This window comes from Schistocerca nitens, chromosome 1, assembly GCF_023898315.1.
Source record: "Schistocerca nitens isolate TAMUIC-IGC-003100 chromosome 1, iqSchNite1.1, whole genome shotgun sequence".
Classification (NCBI taxonomy): Eukaryota; Metazoa; Arthropoda; class Insecta; order Orthoptera; family Acrididae; genus Schistocerca; species Schistocerca nitens.
Window position 1 is genome coordinate 428,270,298 of NC_064614.1, and position 19,852 is coordinate 428,290,149.

A 19,852-nucleotide genomic window follows, 5' to 3' on the forward strand; every position below is an offset into this window, starting at 1 on the left:
CCAAGGCCTTTTTGTAGGGTGATAAATATAAGGTTGAAACAATTACATCTACATCCATACTCTGCAAGCCACCTGACAGTGTGTGACAGAGGGTACCTTGAGTACCTCTTTCGGTTCTCCCTTCTATTCCAGTCTCGTGCTGTTCGTGGAAAGAAGGATTGTTGGTATGCCTCTGTGAGGGCTCTAATCTCACTGATTTTATTCTCATGGTCTCTTCGCGAGATATACATAGGAGGGAGCAATATACTGCTTGACTCCTCGGTGAAGGTATGTTCTCGAAACTTAAACAAAAGCCCATACCGAGCGTCTCTCTTGCAGTCTTCCACTGGAGTTTATCCATCATCTCCGTAACACTTTCGCGATTACTAAATGATCCTGTAACGAAATGCGCTGCTCTCCATTAGATATTCTCTATCTCTTCTATCAACCCTATCTGGTACGGATCCCACACCAGTGAGCAGTATTCAAGCAGTGTGCGAACAAGTGTACTGTAACCTACTTCCTTTGTTTTCGGATTGCATTTCCTTAGGATTCTTCCAATGAATCTCAGTATGGCATCTGCTTTACTGACGATTAATTTTATATGGTCATTCCATTTTAAATCACTCCTAATGCCTACTCCCAGATAATTTATGGAATTAACTGCTTCCAGTTGCTGACCTGCTATATTGTAGCTAAATGATAAAGGTTCTTTCTTTCTATGTATTCGCAGCACATTACACTTGTCTACATTGAGATTCAGTTGCCATTCCCTGCACCATGCGTCAATTCGCTGCAGATACTCCTGCATTTCAGTACAATTTTCCATTGTTACAACCTCTCGATACACCACAGCATCGTCTGCAAAAAGCCTCAGTGAACTTCCGATGTCATCCACAAGGTCATTTATGTATATTGTGAATAGCAATGGTCCTATGACACTCCCCTGCGGCACAGCTGAAATCACACTTACTTCGGAAGGCTTCTCTCCATTGCGAATGACATGCTGCATTCTGTTATCGAGGAACTCCTCAATCAAATCACACAATTGGTCTGATAGTCCATATGCTCTTACTTTGTTCATTAAACGATTGTGGGGGAACTGTATCAAACGCCTTGCGGAAGTCAAGAAACACGGCATCTACCTGGGAACCTGTGCCTATGGCCCTCTAAGTCTCATGGACGAATAGCGCGAACTGGGTTTCACATGATCGTCTTTTTCTAAACCCATGCTGATGCCTACAGATTAGATTTCTAGTCTCCAGAAAAGTCATTATACTCGAACATAATACGTGTTCCAAAATTCTACAATTGATCGACATTAGAGATATAGGTCTATAGTTCTGCACATCTGTTCAACGTCCCTTCTTGAAAACGGGAATGACCTGTGCCCTTTTCCAATCTTTTGGAATGCTACGCTCTTCTAGAGACCTACGGTACACTGCTGCAACTGTTTCAAATAGTTTGGGTCTGTTTGTCACCAGAAGGTCTAATATGTTATCGCCACGAGTCGGTTCTCTGTTTAACTGCTCAAGGTAGTTTTCAGATAATGCACTTAAAAAAAATTTCACTGGATTCTTTGTCCCTGCAACCCATTATAAACATTTGAATCTCCCAGTCTATATCCGGTAAATTAAAATCTCCACCCAGAACTATAACATGGTTGGGAAATCTACGCGAAATATTTTCCAAATTTTCCTTCAGGTGCTCTGCCACAACAGCTGCTGAGCCAGGGGGCTATAGCGACGTCCAATTACCACGTTTGAGCCTGCTTTAACCGTGACCTTCACCTAAACTATTTCACTTTTCGGATCTCCGTCAATTTCCTTCAATACCATTGTACTTTTTATCACTATAAACACGCCTCCCCCTTCACTGTCCAGTCTGTCTCTGCTGTATACATTCCAATCTGAGTTTAGAATTTCATTACTGTTTACATCTGGTCTCAGCCAACTTTCCATCCCTAGTACTATGTGGGCACTGTAACCGTTTATTAATAGCAAACTAAGACACAGTATCTTGGACGAAGTCATGGACCTGAAGAATATTAATGTTGTATCTTGCACTCAAAAACAAGAAGCCTTATTAATAAAAAGGATAAATATTACCCATACAGGAAAATGACTAGGCAGGTGATACTTTAGCAGTAGTATTGTGCTTATTAGGAAATAATATGAAAATAATTTAAACTGAAGAAATACAGCTACATGGATCCAAGTTACACACACACACACACACACACACACACACACAAATGGAATTTAGTACTGGGCCTTTCAGGTTGATGAATATTCTGTTAAACATCTCTATGCCACAAGAGAAAACAACAACAGTACCAACAGTTTAAAAGGCCTCTGGAAGGATATATCTTAAGATTCGCAAAGCAGCTAGGGACAAATTTGGTAAGTACCGCAGTAAAATTACCTGTACGATAGAGTGCGCATAATGCAACAGCTGCTGAAAATTTATTTTTTGAACCGATTACCTTCGGTAATGTAGAAGTGTTAGTCATTGGTTAATATGACCAGGGTGGACAGATAAACAATAAAATATGGTAAGCACATAAGTTCAAATCATAAAACAGTGTTGCACACACAATTATAAACAATGGCTCGCTCACAGTGAAGATAGAAAATGTAATGTTTTCACCTAAAAGACGTGTGTCAAAATGAATAAATCAAGGGCAAAGGATGGATGATTCCTGGGATTAATATATATTGTGCTAATAAGGAAGATCTACCTACTTTGGTGGACAAACTGCATCAAGAAGTGAAACTCCAGTAGAACTAGCATTGTTTTAATGTCCAGCAACTCTTTATGCAACAAACAAAAATAGCAATGCAAATGAAACGAGTTCCCAGAAAGTAGCTGTGGAAAAAAATTACAATAAATTGTAGTCAATCATCAATACGTTCTACGATAATTTCCTCTTAGTGACAGCAAACATTGCACCCACCAATAAACAAACAAGTACAAACCACTAAAATGTAGTAATTCTGTTGGCTAAAATGGTATTTCTAACAGAATATTAAAATCTTGTGCTAATTTGGTAGGATTACCCTTTAAGTTATTTTTTCAATGAATAAAACTGTAAATAAGCAAACCATGTATAATTATACACTGATTTCATTCCTTCCTCACTTTTGAAAACTGTTTAAGAAATCAGCCTATGACAGAACCTTGATACATCTTTCTGAGTAGAATTAATTAATTCCCTCTCAGTTTGGCTTTTATAAAGTATTCTCCATGGGGAACATTGAACAAAACTTAATAATGAAGTCTTGTGGGTTTAAAAAAAGAAAAATGATCTTGCTGTGTCATTCTGCAAACACTGTCGAAGCATATGATTGTGTGGAAAATAAAATTCTATTTGGCAAATTAAAACACTATTGCATTAATGTCACCTCTCTTGTATAGACAGTGCCTTACCTTCATAACAAAAGGCAAAGGGCCACATTAATGCACTGTTTCACTGGAATGAAATTAATCGCAAAATGGGGGAACATAACATATGGGGTCCAACTAGGGTAGACTCAGGGTCTACTCTCGTTTTTATCATACATAAATCACATCCCAATGACTTTAGAGGATGGTGATTCAGGTATACTAATTAAGAGTTCAAAACACAACCTTACCAAACACATGTAAAATAAGAGTTGAATATATTTACAACTGATTTACAGAAAATAGTTTAAATCTTAATCTAACAAACATTCATATAATATGAATGGATAACAAGCAATAATCGGCTTTAATGGTTGTACACTAAATGAAAGACACTGTCTAATTTCCCCTGAATCCAGCTGGAGAACAAAATGTAGTCAACACACACAAAAACTAATGAAGCAGCTCAGCTCAGTAGGTTTCAATCACAGAAGCATCTACACTTACACGACAACTCAGTAATTCACATTTGAGTGCTTGGCAGAACATTCATAGAACCAGTTTGTGACAATTTTTCATTCATTCCACTCTCAAATAGCAGATACAAAAAACAAACATCTAAATATTTACATATTACCTGATCTTGGGGAAAAAAAAGAAACTGAAATACATTAAACATTCCGAAATACTACTGCAAATCTGCAAATCAGTGTCAATGATATGGCCTTATAATTCAGTACATTTCTTGGATTTCCTTCTTTGTTTATTGGTATGACCCGTGTAACTTTTGAGTCTTTAGATATAGTTCATTAAAATTTAGCAGACAGCATTAGAGATTACCTAATTACTTGAAATGCAAATTCATTATTGCAAAAATTAAGATTGTTTTGAAAAAGAAAGTGTGTTGGATGGGTTACTCCTCATAGCTTAGTAATACAGCCAGTATGACTTCCATATTTAATAATATTTTGCTGTAAACAGGCTAAACTCAGTTATAAAAGCAGACCATATTCATGGTTGGAAATCTTCATTGCCCTTTTTTTCACAGAACAGGAAATGTAGAAAGCAATTTATTTGAATTCCAATATCTATCCTGTGGTCAACGACATTCAGAACCTAATGATTAGTCATTTATCTTAGGGAGCTACCAATGTCTTATTGCAAATATTCAAACATGGTAAAGGGGTGAGATGATTAGAGACTGGACAACACATACAGTTACTCAAATACTCAGGCCCAATAAAGATCCTTCAATTGCTGCCAGTATGTATCTGCAGGATGTGAAATGTATAGAACTGCTTATGGACACATATAAAAGTAAAAAGCTTCAGAAAGGTAAAGGAACAATAGATAATTTAACTCTTGCTGTCTACTGGTACACACAACAGTTTTGAATAAAAAATTAACTTTAACTACTGCATTTTTGGATATGCATAAAGCTTATAACAAGTTGCTAATAAACATAGTTTCTCAAAAGTCTGCAAATGCTTCGCATGCCAGAAAAGATTATGCAAGCAAACTGTTCTTTCATAAGCAAAAAAATAAAATTAGTGAAGAGTCAGAGATAAAATCAATGATCATGATGACTTATATGGCAATGACATTGTTCGTATTTCTGATAGAAGAACAAGCATCAAATGACAGAAGACACTGGTATGGCAATTAAATGCACAATGAATGGCTCTCTCCCAATGGAAATGCCATGTGGCTAGGGCCTCCTGTCGGGAAAACCATTCACCTGGTGCAAGTCTTTCAAGTCGATGCCACTTCGGCGACTTGTGTGTTGATGGGGATGAAACGATGATGATAAGGACAACACAACACTCAGTCCCTGAGTGGAGAAAATCTCCGACCCAGCCGGGAATCAAACCCGGTCCATTAGGTATGACATTCCATTGTGCTGAACACTCAACTACCAGGGGCGGACTCTCTCACAATAGATTAAGAACAATATCTGAAAAAATCGATAGCAGTAACAAGGCAACAAATCAATTACAGAGCAGCAAGTATGATCTTAACTTCAAAAACTCTTCCAATAAAATAACATACTAAATTTCTTGTGGTGATTTTTTTTTACTCCCACTTAACACGAGACTGCTCACATAAACATCCTATGAGGAAGATGTAAATATATTTAGAGCAGTATGTAGTGTGCTGTGGGATATTCCTCCTAGAGAAGTATGAGATTTGTCACTACCCCCCAGTGGCGTGTCGTGCTAGCGCTAGGTACCCTCTGCAGGTGAAACAAGGACTAGAGAGCTCTGGGTGTTATACTGAACACCCTAACTAACAAGTTCGAGGTGCTGTCTTTCAATGACACAAAAAATGAACCAGTGACATTGACACCACTTGTTGGGAAACTGTCAGCAGAAACTGAGAAGACCAGCCTTGCAGACGAAGTTTCAACGAAGTTCAAAATTTGCAGCAGTGTCCCCAGAACTGATCGTGACCCACTGGTTCCGAGTCGAGTAGGAGTGAACCAGAGACTTTGAAGGTTCTGCAGCAAACTAGGTTGAGACTTGCACCATAGGGTTGAGAACTGTAGGGTCAGAGGTGCACTGTACATAAGAGGCTGTTACTCAGGCAAAGTATTTGCAACAAAAGGCCAGAGCCTGGAGAACAAAAAAAAAGAAAGAAAAAAAAAACTGTGGAGCTCACCTTATACTAGGTAGAGAAAGCTCGTTGAGTCTTGATATATTTGGTGACAATTTAAATGTATATCAAAACGATAGGCTAACAGTGATTAGAAATGGAGAATTTGTTGCAGTAGACAAGAAAATGAAATCCTCCAAGATACAAATTGAAACTGCATGCAAGATTGTTTGGCCAAGGTTCCGTATTAAAGGTGGGCATAAACTTATAATTCAATCCTTCTATCGACCACCAGACTTACCTTCAGATGCAACAGAAAACTTTACACAAACTCCAAGTTCATTAGTATCTAAGTTCCCGAATAACACTGTCATCACTGTACGAGACTCTCCTCACCCAACAATCCATTGGGAAAATTATAGTTTTGTAAGTGGTAGGTGCGAGAAAAAGACATCCTGCTAAACATTACTAAATGCATTCTCTGAGAATAACCTAAAACCAAAACTTCATGAGCCCACTCATGTTGGAAATATATTGGGTCTAATGGCAACAAATGGATCTGACCTCTCTGAAGATGTCCACAAAGAAACTCTTGTTGCTGACCATGAAAAACTTGCTGAAACAATGATTACCATCAAGAACTAACAGAGCAGAATGATATCTAAGGTAAATCATGTAACACAAAGAAATTATGGCCATATGTAAACGCTGTTTGTAATACCAAGATTAGTGTGCAGACACTTGTGGAGAAGACGGGACTGAAAATGAGAATAGATAAGCAAAACCATGAACAATAAACTCTGTTTTCAAATATTTCTTTACAAATAAAAATCCAGGGGTATTACCAGAATTTAATCCTCGCACCACTGCAAAAGTGAGTGAATAGATATTAGTGTCAGTTTTATTGAGAAACGGCTGAAGTTGCTAAAATTGAACACAGCTACAGAGCTCAATGGAATCTGTATTAGGTTTAATACAAATTTACTTCTGAGTTAATCTCTCTTATAATCTACCATGGATACCTCAAACAAAAATTCGTGTCCAGTTGTTGGAAGAAAGCACAGGTCACATCTGTCCACAAAAAGGATAGCAAAGATCATCCATAAAAATACCATCCAACATCCTTGACATCCATTTGTTGTGGACTCTTTGAACATATTCTGAGCTCCAACATAATAAGATACCTCTAACAGAATGGCCTCCTATACACCAACCAGCATGAATTCTGAAAGCATCAATCATGTGAAAACAACTCTCATTTTTCTCATATGATTTCCAGAAAGCCATGGATCAAGCCAGTCAATAGACACAGTATTTCTCAATTTCTGAAAAGCATTTGACTTGGTACCACATCTACACTTACTATCAAAAGTACAACTGTATGGGGTATCAAGTGAAATTTGTGACTGGACTGAAGATTTTTTGGTATGGAGAAGATAGCATGTTATCTTGGCTGGAGGGTCATCACCAGATGCAGAAATAACTTCGTGTGTTGGTATCTATACTGTTCATGTTATATATTAATGACCTTGCAGACAATTATAATAGCTAACTCGGGCTTTTCACAGATGATGCAGTTACCTACAATGAAGTACTGTCTGGAGGGGGGGGGGGGAAGGGGGGGGGGAGAAGAAGAAAAAAGAAAGCTGCACAAATATTCAGTCGCATCTTGATAGGATTTCAAAGTGGAGCAAAGATTAGCAACTTGATTTAACTGTTCAAATATGTAAACTTTCGTGCTTCACAAAATGAAAAAAAAAGTAGTATCATATGACTACAGTATCAACAAGTCTCAGCCGGAATCAGTCAACTTACAGAAATACCTGGGCATAACATTTTGTAGGGATATGAAATGAAATGATCATATAGAGTCAGTTGTGGATAAGACGGGTGGCAGACTTCAGTTTATTGGTAGAATACTAAAGCAATGCAGTCAGTTTACACAGGAGATTATTAAGTAATTACTCTTGGAACCTATCCTAGAATATTACCCAACTGTTTGGGAATTGTACCAAATAGGACTTTCAGGGATCTTGAATGTCTACAGAGAAATACAGCATGAATTATCACAGGTTTGCTTGACCCAAGGGTAAGTGATACAGAGATGCTTAACTGACAGACATTCGAAGATACATGCAAACTATCCTGAGAAAGCCTACTTACAAACTTTCAAGAACTGGCTTTAAATGACTACTCTAGCAGCATACTACAACCCCCTAAGTATCACTCCTGTAGAGATTATGAGGATAAGATTACATTAATTATAGCAAGCACAGATGTAATTTGACAGTTATTCCTCCTATAAGCCATGAGTAAATGAAACAGGAAGAAGCCCTAATAACTTATACAATGGGAAATGCCATCTGCCATGCACTTCACAGTAGTTTGCAGTGTATGGTTAGGTTTTAGAAAATAATGTAAAATAAATTACTGAAAAATTATGACCATAGTGTTTATGATGTGATATAATGTGTTTGGATCAGTGGTTATGAGACAGACTGTGAATTCAAAGGCCTGTGTAAAGATCCCCAGACATTCCAATGATTTTTGTCTCTTACTTATCACTTTTTGCTTCTGGTAATGATTGTTAATGTGAAACAGATCACAGTGTACCAATATTCGAAGTTCACATTAATCAGTAGGTCCCCATACACTTGACAGGAAAAGCTGGTTCATACGTCTGAGGAGAGCTATGGCATACCACCTCCAACAGAACCATGCCAAATAAAGTAATGTGGTGTTCAAACCAACTTTCAGACTGATGACAACTTTACTTTTATGATACATTGGCAATAATAATTCCTTTACTATCACAAATCTTGAATCTAAATACTCACAGCTATTACATGACCATTCTCCGGACCTTAATGAGTCTTGTTATTCATGGTGTGCATTTTCTGTAATTGTGTACTTGGAAGATGGCTGTATAGTGAATAGACCAAAAATGAATAAAGAACCAACCAATAGAACATAAACAGGTGTTTGTATGTATAAATTTAACTACTCTCTTTGAAAAATACCAACATAATAAAGTAAATTTTCTGCTACCAACAGGAGATAAACGTTTAATATAACTGAGGAAGCATGAGGCTTTTTCCAAAGCAGTAGTTTTCTTTCTAATTAACTGTGTTAATTTCAGCTAGTGAAAGCACACTAAGTTTCTACGATTCACTTGCCTTTTGAAAATGTATATCTAGACTTCTTCCACATCCCTGAAGAAGATGCTTCATTATTGGCTCTATGGAACACTATGAATGAACGAATGAATGAATGAATGACTGCATTGTTCAACTACCTCGCAGTCTATAAAATTTAAACACGGTAGAGAAAATAATTGCAAGAAAACTTCTGGTTCAGAATAACAAATTATTTATCAGTAGAGATGAGTCAACGAGAAGCAGAAGCACTGCATTGTCGACAGATACAAAAACAAAATGTACAGAGCTTTGCTTTGCTAGTTTTCAGAATGAAATTCCTTTCTCAAGCTGAAGGAGAGAAACACACACACACACACACACACACACACACACACACACACACACACACACAAAAGCACAATGTGTGTGTGTGTGTGTGTGTGTGTGTGTGTGTGTGTGTGTGTGGGTGGGTGTGTGCGCGCGCGCGCGCGCGCACGCGAGCACGCGTGTGTTGGCGAGCCCCCTCTTATGTTTCTTGTACAGCTTGAGAAAGCAAATCTCTGTACCTTTTGTTCGTGTATTTGTTAACGATGCAGCACTTCTGCCTTTTGGTGACTAGTCTCTTTATTCTCAAATAGTTCATTAGAGAGAATAATTGCTTTCAGAAGTCCTCCACAACTATAAAAGGGCAGATGATGGGGTGAGAATTCAGAAAACATCTCCAGTTTTATAATACCAATTTAAAGAGAAAGTAACTGGTCATGTGACACACTTTACACCAGATTTATATCAACATCAAATCTAAGTAATCATTTTGGGGTTGAAGCTCTTTTTTTCCGTGTTTGCTTTAACAATACATATATTTTTGGATAGGGTCCACCTTTAGCGAAACACAATTTTGTTTTTTAACCCAAACATGTTTCACTGCAGTTGGAGCATCTTCAGTGGGCTTTTATTTTATGGTTATTAAAGATAAATAATGTTCTTTACTGTTTGTATACATGTACAAGGGCAGTTCAGTAAGTAATGCAACACATTTTTTTTCTGAAACAGGGGTTGTTTTATTCAGCATTGAAATACACCAGGTTATTCCCCAATCTTTTAGCTACACAACACTATTTTTCAACGTAATCTCCATTCAATGCTACGGCCTTACGCCACCTTGAAATGAGGGCCTGTATGCCTGCACGGTACCATTCCACTGGTCGATGTCGGAGCCAACGTCGTACTGCATCAATAACTTCTTCATCATCCGCGTAGTGCGTCCCACGGATTGCGTCCTTCATTGGGCCAAACATATGGAAATCCGACGGTGCGAGATCGGAGCTGTAGGGTGCATGAGGAAGAACAGTCCACTGAAGTTTTGTGAGCTCCTCTCAGGTGCGAAGACCTGTGTGAGGGCTTGCGTTGTCATGAAGAAGGAGAAGTTCGTTCTGATTTTTGTGCCTACGAACACGCTGAAGTCGTTTCTTCAATTTCTGAAGAGTAGCACAATACACTTCAGAGTTGATCGTTTGACCATGGGGAAGGACATCGAACAGAATAACCCCTTCAGCGTCCCAGAAGACTGTAACCATGACTTTACCGGCTGAGGGTATGGCTTTAAACTTTTTCTTGGTAGGAGAGTGGGTGTGGCGCCACTGCATTGATTGCCGTTTTGTTTCAGGTTCGAAGTGATGAACCCATGTTTCATCGCCTGTAACAATCTTTGACAAGAAATTGTCACCCTCAGCCACATGACGAGCAAGCAATTCCGCACAGATGGTTCTCCTTTGCTCTTTATGGTGTTCGGTTAGACAACGAGGGACCCAGCGGGAACAAACCTTTGAATATCCCAACTGGTGAACAATTGTGACAGCACTACCAACAGAGATGTCAAGTTGAGCACTGAGTTGTTTGATGGTGATCCGTTGATCATCTCGAACGAGTGTGTTCGCACGCTCCGCCATTGCAGGAGTCACAGCTGTGCACGGCCGGCCCGCACGCGGGAGATCAGACAGTCTTGCTTGATCTTGCGGTGATGATGACACACGCTTTGCCGAACGACTCACCGTGCTTTTGTCCACTGCCAGATCACCGTAGACATTCTGCAAGCGCCTATGAATATCTGAGATGCCCTGGTTTTCCGCCAAAAGAAACTCGATCACTGCCCGTTGTTTGCAACGCACATCCGTTACAGACGCCATTTTAACAGCTCCGTACAGCGCTGCCACCTGTCTGAAGTCAATGAAACTATACGAGACGAAGCGGGAATGTTTGAAAATATTCCACAAGAAATTTCCGGTTTTTTCAACCAAAATTGGCCGAGAAAAAAAATGTGTTGAATTACTTATTGAACTGCCCTCGTAACTATTAGTTTTTAAATCATAATTACAGATATTTGAAAAAACACATAAAATTATGAATTCATAGCTTTTTACCACTTGGTGTGGTTTTTCTCATGTATTGTGTTTCTACAGTGAGTGTTTTGTTTCACCCCACCACAGAAACCATCAACATCATCAAACAACAATTAGAAGAACAAGCCAAAATTCCCAAACCCCACATAAAAGAAATAGCTAGAATTCTACAACTAATCACAGAGCAAAACTATCTCTCATCTGACAATCAATTCTACTCACAAGAAGACAGGCTTCCAATGGGGTCGCCAGTCAGTGGACTACTAGCCAACATTTTTCTCAATCAGATTGAAAATAAAATATTTGAAACAATAGTAAGACCCAAACAACACCAGATAGTATATTGGTACCATTATGTAGATGATATCATATGCCTTCAAGATGGAACACCGAGTCGCATCCAAAAACTCCACAGTGATATAAACAAAGTACACTCAAAAATAAAATTAACCATAGAAACAGAACACAACAACAGGTTAAACTTCCTTGACCTCACAATATACAGACACAACAACCAACAGCAATTCTCTGTACTCAGGAAAGTGACCACCACCAGCACAGCCATTCACTAAGATTCTAATCATCCGATTACACACAAACTAGCCGGCTTCCAATATATGCTACACAGACTGAACAAAGCCTCACTCACTGTAAACAACTACAAGAATTAATTACAGACCATCAAACAAATAGCAGTAGAGAATGGATATGACACAAACGCTACAGATAAACTAAAGCACAAAATTATAAAGGTCACTCAACACAGAAAAACACAAGCCTCCTCATCAACTTACAAACACACAGAACACACATATGAGCACACATGAACAAGAAACACCCACACTGAGAAACAAGTGGTTCACTCTCACCTACAACAACAAAGCAATCCACAGAATAGGCAACACACACAAAAAACTAGGGGTAAAAATAGCCTACAGGACAGGCAACTCGATACAGAGAAAACTAAAGACAACCAACACAAGTACAGACAAACACAACAAATCTGGTATTTACCAACTAACATGTCAGGACTGCAAATCAGTTTATATAGGACAGACAAGCAGAAACTTTAATACCAGATACACAGAAGAGCATTAAAAAGTAACAACTGTCATTCCACAATTGCTGAACACCTTATGGACAAGAAACATAACCAAACAAACATCAATACTGATTTGAAAATTCTCAAATGCAGCAAAAGGCCCCCCTCAAAAACTAATAATTGACAAAAATCATCAAATACAAAAAACCATAGTGGAAGGAAAAGAAGTGATAAATGAATACACTGCTCTCTGTTCTCTGCCCCCAAAGAATTATTAGACAAGACCAACCTATAGAGCTCTTGAGCACCCCCCCCCCCTGAAAAAAAAACCTACTCTCTCTCTCTCTCTCTCTCTCTCTCTCTCTCTCTCTCTCTCTCTCTCTCTCTCTCGATTTTCAAATCATAATTTTGGCTCAAGCAATTTACCTACTTTAAGGTGTATGTGGTTGCAGATGACAAACTATGAAACAAAACAGTCACTGTAGAAACACAATACATCAGAAAAACCACATCATGTGGTAAAAAGGTATGAATTCATAATTGTGTGTGTTTTTTTCAAATATCTGTAATTACGATTTAAAAACTAATAGTTACATGTATACAAACAGTAAAGAACATTCTTTATCTTTAACAGCCATAAAATAAAAGCTCACTGAAGATGCTCCAACTGCAGTGAAACACGTTTGGGTTAAAAACAAAATTGTGTTTTGCTACAGGTGGACCCTATCCAAAAACATATGTATCAAATCTAAGTGTTTGGAACTGTCTTACTAAAGTTAGTTTCTCAGTTCTCAACATTTTCTTAAATAAAAAACGGTTAAGAAGCAAACTTTATTTAAAAGATTTCATAACATTATCTGTGATTTAGTTATATTAACAAAGACAGATGAAATGCTCAGTACCTATCTCAAAGAGAAATTATCCTCTCTTGGAAACTTCAGCATAGTTGGAATAAGATTATTGTTGGCAATACCGATGCTAAGACATTGTTAAGTCATGGAATTTAAATCGTGTACGGAAAACAGGAACTTTCATAGAAATTTAGTTGTTGTATTGAATCGTACCATTTTTTTTCTTTCCCTTTCTTATATAAAAGCTATATGTAAACTGAATGAGGTGTAAACCAAAGATACCGCCAAAAGTAAATTAACGAGTTGTTTTGTGGAGAGGATAATGTTTTGATACATGGTTAAATATATGTATGAAACAAAGTAAGAAATATGCTCTTCAATTTATTAATTCATGTATCTTCACCCTTTTGTTTCAGGAAGTGGTAGTCTGCAGACGTATGCTTGGATCCATCATATCAGCATTGTTAAAAATGTGTATTTTAACCATTCATTAAAAGTATTATAAAAATTTATCAGAAAAGGAATATTTGTTCACATGGTTATAAGTTCAACTCCTATCTGTTCATCATTTCACCCTCCGCCGAGATCCTGCATCAGCAGGTTCGGTGCAGACAAGGATAATTAATGCCATATCTGGAGGAGCATTCCTGCATCATCAATGTTGTCACACTCAGGACTAAACACAATGGAATTAATGTGAAGGTAATGACTCAGACTGATAGGCAACTATTGAACTTGATTTACTTATACAAAAAATATTGTGCTTCGTGTGTTTAAGAACTTAGACAGATCGACAATTTCAATGGTTGCAGTGATCATTTCGTACCACACACTATGGAAGCAGCAGTACATAATGCAAATCCTGTTTATTGACCTTGAATGTAATGATATACAATATCTGTTAATATTGGTAACAGTTAAAGTTCATCCAAGATTGTGCACAGATTCATAAATTACCTTCAAAATTTTCTCAACTATTCTTTCCAATAAATTTTTCCAATTATTAAAGGAATTATTAATCCCTTTCCATTTCCACATCCCTATCCATATCTAACAAACATTAGTAAGCATATACAGGTATTTCTCCCAATTATCACAATGCAATTATTTTCAAATAAATACATGCAAAAAGTTATGTACTATCAATTTACTATTGAACAGCTCTCTATAGGAAAAATAAACACTATCACAATGGACAAATGTGGAGAGTAGGGATAAATGGAATACAGTGTGAAACTGCCGACGACTTTTTCATGTAGGAAGTCATGAAGCAACCTGCTTGGAAAGAGACATGATGGTCTGCTTCACTACAGTAATTTTTTCTACCTCTCCATGATTATGGAGAAACAGGAGTTTATCTTCACATTTAGTGTTGATCTGTAGATGCACTAGTAGAATAAGAACTGTTAAGAGATTGAGTTGGTAGCAGTTAACAGAATGAATTTTCCACTCTGCAGAGTAGTGTACAGTGATATGAAACTTCCTAGCACATTAAAACTGTGTACCAGACCAGAACTCGAACCTGGGAAAGTGCTCTGTCAACTAAGCTACTAAAGCATGACTCATTGTCACAGCTGTACTTCCATCAGTACTTTACCTTCTACATCCCAAATTTCACAACAGTTAAGTTTTGAATAAGACTGATGGCTGAATTGTGGTCAAACCTGCCAAATCAGGAAATAGGTTTAAAAGATACTTCAAGTCAGACAGTTTTAGTCAAGATGCCTCCCAACAGCTTCTGTAACTTTGCTGAGGATTGTGCATAGAAGTGTGCAGTCAACCCAAGGATTTCAGTAACAATATTGTAAAAAGGAAAGTTGTGGAGATGATGAGTCATACATATGCACAACAAAAAGACTTGTCACAAATAATAGCTTTTGGTCAATAAGGCCAAATTAGAATTAGATGGCAAACACACACATATACACCCACGCAAATGCAGTTGCCTGAGACTGCAGTTGTGTATGAGAGTTGCGTTTGTGTGTGTGTGTGTGTGTGTGTGTGTGTGTGTGTGTGTGTGTGTGTTTTTGCCATCTTAATTCTGACAAAAGGCTTACTAGCCGAAAGCTGTTATTTGTGACAGTCTTTCTGTTGTGCCTATCTGTGACTCAGCATCTCCGCTATATGGTGAATTGCAAATTTCCTTTTCACAATATTGTTACATTCCATCCTGGATTTTACATTGAAGGATCCAATAACATTTTTTAAAAATAAAATTCAGCTACCAGCTGCACAATTAGAATATTTTATTGCATTTAACAGATTAATTAGTCATCATATGAAGATTAATACTTAATATGCACACTTAAGTGTCAATGGCTTCAGCAATGAAATATAATGCCATGGACACTTCACAAAACGTAGATAGTGATCAACTGATAACTTAATTGTGCAGCAGATGACAATTTTATTTTGAAAAATATACATAGTGAACATTATTTAAACTCACAAACTCTGGGAGGCTGCATGGGACCCCAAAATAAACATTTTTTTCTCTAATGTTATATTTTTCTGTGAGGATGTTTTGAACCAGTAGAGGGAGTTTTCTATGTATGAGAATTAGTTAAACCAATGAACTCTGGGAGGTTGGATGGAACACTGAAAACAGTATTTCTAATGGGTCTTCCTGTAGGCAATATTTTATGAGCACATCAAATGTTACTTACAGTAGACAAAAAGTAATACAAACAATTTTTAATTCTTTATTACCAAGAGACAACAACACCAACAGAACACAATTATTTCAATTACAGTGTAAGTTCAAAAATGCCTCCATTGACTTGTTTACAAGATAATACAAGTGGGTCACATTCCACCTAATGTGGTGAAAGACTGCAGGAGTGTCCTTAATTTCTCCTGCAGCTGCTACTACTACAATCTGGAAAACCTGATCCTCTTCCAATTCAACAAAGGTTTTGTAAACAAGGTTGTGCTTCTCTTCCCAAACAAAGTAGTCCAGAGGGTTCGAGCATCAACACAAAAGATGACTGAAAAGTGCCAGCACTCAGTCACGCTAAAACAACACATGCTGTCTTGTAGCGAGTGGCATGTCATCCAACAATTCTGGCAATGCTCTGATAATGAAATTGTAATAATGCCTGCCATTTAGTGGGCTAAGTAGGATACATGGTGCAATTAAACAATCACCAACAACACCTGCCCACACATTCCTGAAGAACTGCACTTTATGAGCACCACACCACACCTCCAACCAAACCCTCCAATGAGCTCCACCTGACACCACGGAAGTCACAAATGGTGGTGGTTTGGTGTCAGTGGAAAGCATGCTACAGGGTATCTGGATCAGAGCTGTCTCTGAAGTAACTGATTTCTAACAGTTTGTTGTGTCATTATGGTGACAACTGCCACTCAAGTTACTGCAGCAGATGCTTTACGATGTGCCAGAGCCGTATGCTGAACACAATGGTCTTCCCTCTCAGTAATGCTACATGGCCATCCAGAGCCTGCTTGTTTTGCGATGATACATTCCCGTGACCACCACTGCCAGGAATCATGTACAGTGGCTACAATCTTGGAAAGTTTTCCTGCAATATCACAGATGGAACATCCAGCTTCTCGTACCACTATTACAGGACCTTGTTCGAACTCAGTGAGGTGATGATAACAGCATCTTCGCCACCTGAAGGCATTCGTGACTAACGTCACCTCACCATGTCAATTATCTAAGGTAACTATTGCTCACAACCATTACACCTTGTATTTAAAGAAAACCAATTTATAATCTCTTAGTGTCGTTACTACTCAGTCTTATGTCACTTTATGTGAATTTGAAGAGCCATCATCTTTCAGATGTAGAAACACGACTACCAACTTTTGCTACAAACAATCCTGTTGGCAGAACATCCGCAACTGAGCATTATAGTAGGGATTGAAAACACTGCTTCAGTTTTAAATTACTTTATGTTCACACGACCGGTTTCGGACTGTTATAAGCCCATCCTCAGGTATTGTAGCTGTGCTGTGGTGCACGAGTGAAGCGTGTACCAGGTGCGGTGTGCTGCCTATGAGTGCAGAACAGGGAGTAGCCTGATACACGTGGCGCTCGGGGACCACAACACAGCTACAGCACCTGAGGATGGGATTACAACAGTCCGAAACCGGTCGTGTGAAAATAAAGTATTTTACAACTGAAGCGGTACTTTCAACCTCTGCTACCAACATTTGTTTATGTCGCACAAGTCTCTCTTGGTGTTGCTATTCTTTTCTGTCAGTGTAGATGCCAGCATCATACCATCCAGGACTGACAATTCTGTCTGTATTAGGAGTGAACAAATACTCCAAATTCAAACTATACAAGCTTTGATAGCACAACAAAAACAAATTAATACCCCAGGTTGTAGCTCTTCAAAGAAATCCATTAGCAATGAATTCAAACATGCCATTTGGATAAATGCAACCTCATGCTAAAGATGAGTCTGTGGAAAAATTTCAAAGAGTCCCACAAACTTAAGTTCAAGTCTAGGACTTAAGTTCAAGTCTAGGACTTTTGCCAACTGTCAACACGGACTCATCAATAGAAACTGTTCAGATGAAACCAATTACAGAAAATTTAAAATTAGTTGTGACTTTTGACAGTTCTGTAAGGAGAGAGTGCAGGGAAGCGTAGTTCCTAAGCATGTGCTGATAACACCATGTCTCAGTCATTAGATGGCTGCCAGGCCAACATTCTTTTGTGGTAAAAAAACAATATTGAACAGTTACGTCAATGAATCTTTTATACATATTCACAGTTGTAGTGTTAAGTGGAGCGACCCCCAAGAGAAGAATCATCCCTATCCTCTTCCTTGGACCTGGAACCTGTACTCTAGCTGACTGACATGACTATCTCTTCAATGTGTTCTTCCAGCAGTCCAAGAATCTACATCTCCTTGACTACCTTCTTGGCACAGTTGACAACTTGAGATCAGTCCTGTGAGGCAATATTTTCTAGGGCTTCTCTTGTCAGCATTTCACCCTCACTGAGCATAAACTTTTTGTAGCTTCTTTCCACATTCCCATCCACCTGAGCTCAACGGGATTCAAATTAGCATGGTATGGAGGAACCCTGATTACCCTATGCCCTTTAATATTGGTCTGTTCATTGAGCTGACAGTGTGGAGTTTCAGACTTGTATAGCGTTACAAGTTCCATTAACTTCGCATTATTCATGCCAGGTTTGATTATCTGATGGAACATTTCTTTGTATCCAGAGCAAAATATCTGCTGTCCTCCACTTCATTGTTGGAGCTTTACCCATTATCCACTACTACTGTTGAATTTGGAGGAATATTTCACAGCACAACATTAAAAAACCACTCATTTAAAATTGTTGGGTTTGTTTCCTCACGATTGTTGCCATGTTTACTGGAACATAATAATAAGCAGTTTGGAACGAAGTCTTAGGCAGAACCAGCTTGAAGGATGATTTTCCTGCCACCCTTACCAACAGGTGCTTTCGTCGTTCCTCATGCTGTGCACGCCACTACCCTTTTGTCAACATGTGACACACATTCTGTTCAGCCACACAACGTCTTTGAACAAAACTCTCCTCACAGCACGCATATATCAGCATCTCCAGGCAGTGTCACTTCTCTTGACGATAAATTTCCGAGACAAAAAATGTTCATGCTGGAAACCAAGCTCATGAAAGCAATTTCGAAGTGAAAACTGCTTTCATTGAACAGCTCCAATTCTTTGTTGCTGAGTAGAAGTTTACTTGAATTAGGGTATTCCGTATGTTGATAATAATCATACACATCTGTGCAATGCATCCTGCCGGAATGCATTCACCTGCGTTACCCGTCTGTTGTAACTGCTTTTCTTGCCCATTGTTTCTAGCAGAGAACATGTTAGTGCTGCTTCATCATTCATGTCTTTTCTTCCCCTTCCCAATTCTGAGCGCCAATGAATGTTAAATGCAGCAGCTATTCTGTCCACTCCTGTAACATCTAGAATCAATCCACCTATATTGCACTTAAGTTCAAAATAACTGTGCAATAAACACACCAATTTGCATTACTGTCCACATATCAGAATTCCACCTCCAACATTTGGTATCTTCACAACTGATCAACATATTCTTGGATACTATTATCGCAAATCTCATGTTCAGACATGCTACATTGTTATTAATGTAATCCCAAAACAGAACACTCATTCACAGCACCTAAAAACTGCAGAATACTTTAGCATCAAAGAATACTACATTCAAAGTGCTGACAAATATACGGGTAGATGCACCTAATGCATGGCACCACATGGTACTGTTAATCTATGAAATGCAGTAGGGGCACTTTACCAACTGAACCGTTCACAGTGCAGCTGGTGTTATGTGGGTAATCGCATCACACCCCCTTCAGTGACCTGAATGTCAAAAGTTGCAACTTACTTTAAATTTACTATAAAGCTCTCTCTGGAAATAAAATTCAAGGGATAGTGTTGCAAGAAACTTGCTTTACTGATGAGGAA

At 38.3% G+C, this 19,852-nt stretch overlaps 1 protein-coding gene across 2 annotated transcripts in view; it reads right to left on the reverse strand.

Annotated features, from left to right (window-relative positions):
* Positions 1-19,852, reverse strand: part of LOC126250778 (E3 ubiquitin-protein ligase TRIM37-like) — a 313,056-nt gene that overhangs the window by 130,087 nt on the left and 163,117 nt on the right. The gene's annotated exons all lie outside the window — the stretch shown is intronic.